The sequence below is a fragment of the Chelonoidis abingdonii genome, chromosome 4 (assembly GCF_003597395.2).
Source record: "Chelonoidis abingdonii isolate Lonesome George chromosome 4, CheloAbing_2.0, whole genome shotgun sequence".
NCBI lineage: Eukaryota > Metazoa > Chordata > Testudines > Testudinidae > Chelonoidis > Chelonoidis abingdonii.
The window spans coordinates 80,867,586-80,873,764 of NC_133772.1; positions in this window are offsets into that span (position 1 = coordinate 80,867,586).

Genomic DNA, 6,179 nt, shown 5'->3' on the forward strand with positions numbered 1-6,179 from the left:
CCCTGATTAGCCTGCCTTGATTGACTGCAGGTGTTCTAATTAAAGTAGCTATCTCTACTGCCTTCTGGAAAGATCTTAATTGGCTCCAGGTGCCTTGATTAACCTGGAGCAACTGCCATTTGGTACCAGAGTACTGGGGATTTGTTTAGCTAACATACCTGTTTTTTAGTACTTTACTGTAGCCATCTGGCCTTCCCCCATCACAAATTGCTATACAATATTTTTAGATTTTGTAAAATAAGTGTATACTGCTATGAAAAGTTCTAAGCTCTTTGCTTACCAACGTAGACTTCATAAGCTTCCTACTTATCACTTGGGAGATCAGTGCAGAAATAATTTCACAGATGAACTAAAATATGAATATTCCTGAGGAGTGAGGTAAGTCAGATAAAAATATCAACCAAAAGACAAGACAGCTGAGACTCCATGACTTCCAAAGACCTGCGTGATTTGAGCCACTGCCAGCTGGGAGCTGCAGGGTCCGCTGCCCCAGTCATATGCTTTCCAGAGATCTATTTCCTTCAAAAGTACCAATTAATAAGTTCCCCAGATAAAACAGCCAAAAACTCAGTTCATTTTAGATTAAACAAAATAAATACTACAGACTTGAGTCACAGTTGCCATAAAGCCCTTTTACACTACCACAGTGGTAAAGAGCCAAGGGGTAAATGAGAATCAGGTCCTGTAGTAAATATTGTAGCTTACAGAATAGAGAGAAAACAGAAAATAAAAAGATTGTATCTATTAAATTCCTGGAAGAAATTTGAATGGAGCATCTCGTGAAGGTGCTAGTGATTAGTTAAGTTGCATAATAATTATAAATTTTACTTGGTCCGATAAAGTCTTAGTTTTGCAGAAGTCCATTTTGTTTCTCTGTTTCAGAGCTCCAAGTCTGACATATCTCTATAAAGACAGAATTGTTGGTATCCCCCATCTAGTTATAGTTCATGTACTCTTTGATACAAACTAGTGTTTTAATTCCTCTCCTTTTAATTTATTTTGATATATAACCATATAATTTCCTTCTTTCCTATTATACATGTAATATGCTTATTATTAGAATTGGGCAGTTTTTAGGCCAAAACTTTTTTCACCCAAAAAATGCAGATTCAGATCAACCAAAACATTTTGTGAATTTGTGCCGATTTTGCTAAATTGTTTCACTAGAGGAAAAAACAATTTTGAAAAAAATCAAAAATTTTTTTGCAACATTTTCAAAATTAAATGTTTGTTTTTTTATTTGAAACAACTTTTTGCTTCAAAATTTACTTCAATTTTATTTAAAAATTTGTAAAAAATTTTAAAGTTTGATTGAAAAAAATGTTTTCAACCTAAAATGATTTTTTATTTTTTTTCAGAACAATCAGTAAACCAAAAAATCAGTTATTCACACAGCTCTACTTATTACATCTTCTGTAATAATTTATTTTCCATTGTATCTAGTTATAGTTATTTCTTTCTAAAGGGAGTCTTCTCTCCAGGTAGGCTAACAAACTTTTCGCATATTTTTCACTTATGTAGCCTTATGTATTGCCAAAGACTGCAACCCTGAGGCTTCTCTAAGGTATATAGGGAACTGAACTGCACCCTCACCCTCAGCTGTCCTAGTCCCATTGACAGCTAATACCCAGAACTGTATTGCACAGGATTCTCCAACGCTTTTCTGCCAGTGCCCTCACCTCCTCCCTAGTGAATTGTTAGGCACTATGGATTTGTTCATATGGGAAGATATTTCCCTCTCCAGGAGAAAACCCTAGATTGCCAGACAAATTTTGTCTTCCTGTTTCACCTTCAGCCTAAGCTTGCTTCTTGGAGGAAAGTTACTCCGTGGTGGTCAGGAAGTTCCCTTCCATGTTTAAAACTTGTTCTAGTTTTCTTTGGACTCCTGGGTTCTTTTCCATTGTCTCTTGTCGTGATCTTCTCAATTTCCTCCAGCATCCAGCTCTTCCCACAATAGTGGTCAGCTTTCCCGTTATCCCAGATCAAAAGCATTTTTTCAATCTTGAAATAGCTGAACCAGTTTATAAAACTTCAGAAAATGAAAACAGAATCCTTTAGATCCACTCTACTTGCAGAGGGGCAGGGAGTTTTACTGGCATCAAGTGGACTTGTGAATGCCAGTCTACGCAATCCATTTTCAATGCAACTCTTTTACATTTGACATAACATTTGCCACAAGTGTGTTCATAGAAGTAATGTTGCTCATATCAGCAACCTTCCCACAAGATAATTTGGTGTATTCCTTATTTGGATGACTGTTTTTTGGACAGGACACTCTTGGGACCAGCAGTAGTAATGGGGAACACCAGCTTTGTTCAATTTACTTGTTTTCATATGGAACAAAAATAAATATAATTAAAAGAAACACACCAATAGAGTACAGATGACTTCAGATGTCAGTCTGTAAGGAATTCACCCCAAAGCCTGTGCAGCACAGAGAGCATGGTCTCTTAAGGGAAAGAAAAATACCCAAAATGCAAGCAATTGGGTTATCCTTCACAGTATTCTGAAGGCTAATCTGGTCAAAACATGTTTTCTTAAAGTCTGATGACACTGCAGTAATTGAACCATCAGAGTAGCCTAAAATTTCCAAGCCTGCTAAGGAATTTGCCTCTTTTGTTTGCCTGGAATGAGATGATCCTCCACTTGGTAAAGGCCTACTCTGCCATCTTAACAGCGCAACTAAGCAGCTCCAAAATTGTTGAAAGAGAATGGTTCCTAAAGACAGGTCCTCCAACAGAACTTACTGCTCTCTTGTGGCAGCAGCTACCCGAACCCAGTAATGTTGGGCTGGGACATGTTTGCTATTCTGTGGAACTTTCCCTTAGGTTACACCTTTCCTTCCTTCACGTTACAGTTGCTTCCCACTAGAGTCCTCTAATAATAATAAATTGCCCTAGACTGGCTGAGACAGGCTTGATATGCAGACCTGCTGATGCTCTCCCAAAGTGTAAAGATCCTTTTACCTGTATAGCAAGATGTTCTTTAGCATGATGCAAAAATGCTCTTAGGCTGTGTGCCCAAAGTTGCTTCAGGAGTTCCAGAAGGAGGCGGGCATCATCTATAGGGCTGGCCAGACAGACTGCTCCTACAAAAACAATACCTTTTTCTATTCTTGATCAGTTATGGATGTTGGTGTTTTTTCCCACCTGTTGCAGGACAAGGGCTTTTTGTTTTGGTTTTAATTTGGTTTTAAGGTTTTGTTTTTGTTGGGTTGTTTTTCCAGCTAGACAAGCCAAAATCCCAGCTATTTTAGATATCCTCCAGGAAATGTACAGGAACTAACGTCTTGCTCCAGTAGTTCAGACTTTTCCCCCAAGCATCTTAAGGCATCCAGTAGTGGCAGGCCTCAGTGGGATCCTCCATAGTGGTGTTACATTTCCTGAAAACTGTGACCTTCTGTGCCCTCAAATTAGTTCCCTGATCCAGGGCATCTGAACCTGGTCTTCCTCCATGTTAGGATCCTCCCTTCAGGCCTTTCTGCTCGGTAGATTTGCAGTTCCTCATTCTGAAGGTAGTTTCTGGGTTGTGATCACTTTGGCCAGGAAAAGTGAGGTGTGCGTCATGCTTTCCAGTAGTTGTCCATATTTGGCTTCTCCGAGCAACAAGGAGGTTCACACCTGTCCTAATTTTTTCCAGAAGACTTTTTCCTGCTTTCATCTAACCAATATACCTACCTTCTCAATTTCTTTCTATCCAAATCTTTGGCTAGAAAGAGGAAAGCTTGGCACCTATTGACGTTCACAAGGCCCTCAAGATGTACTTAGATCAGAAACCTTCAAGGGAATGGATCCCCTTTTTCACTCTCTTCCAAGGCTTAACGAAAAGCCTCATGATCAAATGGGTCAGGTGCAGTATCCATGAGATTTACAAGACCATTGAAATTCCTTGTCTAGGGAGACTTATTGCCCATTCCACTAGATTCATAGACAGCTCTTAGGCTGGAGAGATCATCACTGGTCAAGTTTTGCAAAGCTACTGCCTAGCATTCCTTCCACTATCAGTTTATTGTGCAGGTGTCTGCAGACACACTCCTTGATTGCAGAGTGCTTACCACAGAACTTCAGTGAGAGGCTGTCCCTTTCGGGGGGTGGACAAAGAGTCAGAAATCCCCATTCCCTTTCTTCACTCTCTGTCAAACTTAGGCTTCCTTGTCTAGTCACCCTCAGTGTTCTTGTTCTCCCTCCTCACAGTTTTTTCTCATGGGATACAGCTATATAGACCTCAGTGTCTGGGGTCACGGAAATCACATCCCCTACTACCTCAGAGATGATAGTGCAGACTCCCAGGCTTTCCACAAGATAGGGAAGCAGAGTAGGCTAATGGATATCTTTGCAAGCAGCAGAAATCAAACTGAAAAAGCAGAAGAGGGAGCCCTAGAAAATGGGAAGTTCCTGGATGATTTTTGGCTGCCTTGTCTGTCAGTGGGTGAAGAGGCACCCAGCATTCATGCTATCTCAACCAAGCCACAGACAACTAATTAGTCAGTAAATGGGAATCTAATTTGTCTATCCACTTGAGCATATTATTGGAGAATGGACTGTGGCAATTTGATAATGTTAAATATGTAGTTACTTTGTAACATCTATAAAATTTGTATTTGATTTCACTTGAGAGTAGAGTTAGCATACCAAAGCGACTAGTTAAAGCATGTGGAATTAAACTGACACAGGCAGTGATTCTTCCTGGCTCACAAGGAGTTTATAGTGCTCTGTCGTATTTTTTTAATAATTTTTGCTTGTGAATTAATATCAATTCTGTAAAACTAGACAAATCCCTCAAGGCTGAGCTAACTGCCTAAATTTTCATCTGTGCCTCCCTGGAAATTATATGATGTGATGGGGTCTATCAAGCTTCCTTGCTTGCTACTTGGGCCATCAGCGCCCTTACACCCACCTGTTCAAGCCAACTACCAACTAGACTTAGTCCTCCAGAGGCCTAGAGGGGCTGGGAGGAGACACTAATCAATTGGGACCCTTCAGGCTAGTTAAGAAGACTTGCCTGCTACTTCTCGGGGGCAGGGCTGGGTGAGATTGGGACAGAGAAGGGCCTTGGAACAGGTCCAGAATGTCAGGGCCTTGCCTTTTAAGTGCTGCAACTAAGCATCTCCCCTTAAGGTTTTGTTTTGCTTTCTTTGTCTATAGATTCAGGCAGCCAAATTCTGAGTTAATTTCCATTTAACTGCGTAAACCCTGGTAGTGGCCACCCTGCTCCAAGCAGGCAGCCAAAACTTGTAGATGAAGGCAGGGAGTGCCTTCCGTACCATGATGCAGAGCAGCCCTACCTGTGACATACAGTAGCTGGAATTAATAAACCTTTACATTGAGAGTTAGGGATTCCTGAATATAGGAGTTTTTGCTTGAAAGGCTTTTGTTTATGTAATAGAGACATTTTCTACTGTTACAAAAATTAAAAAATACCAAGAGGTTTCTTATATGGATGTATGCTGTTTTTCTGCCATTGTAGTTGTAAAACAGGCACAAACATATTAAGATACAGGGGGACAAGTCTGAAGCATAATTTTATTTTGCAGTATTTTGCTTTATTTCTCTTAGGTTAATATTCTACCTAGCTATAAATCTGGTATTTATAATGCACCCTTTGCTATGGTAGGTGGCTCTCAACAAAATTATAAAAAAACAGTTGGTCTCAGGAGCTCTGTCCCTTCTTGTTATGCCTGAGAACTTTGTTGGTTTGTTTTTGTGTTTTTAAAACTAAGCTTTGGAGTATGTGACATCCGTTTTGAGTGAAGTGGTGCCAGGCCTTTCTATTAAGATTGTGGGAAAGGCTACTGAGAACAGATAAGTGGCTCATTCAGCTCTGAAAGCAGCAATCTATTGCCAGGGGCCAAAAACTGAAGAAGTCTTGTTCTGTGAGCTTCAGCCTGGTACCATCAGCTTTGGAACCCCTACTGAACTCATCTGTTGTGGTAAGCAAAGCTGTGCCTGATATCACTAGGACTCAGCTATTTGAGGGCTTTGAATGTCAAAACTAGGAAATGGATAGATAACTGGACAGGTGCCAATGTGTGGAACTTTGGCGGGATATACAGTTGTCACCTCTGTTTCTTAATAGAGAGTGTGTTGACCTAGCTAGAGTTTACTCAAAGCCTCCACTTTCATTCTCAGGCATAGCATATTGCAACAGACTATCCTGGAGGTAGCAAATGTACAGATCAC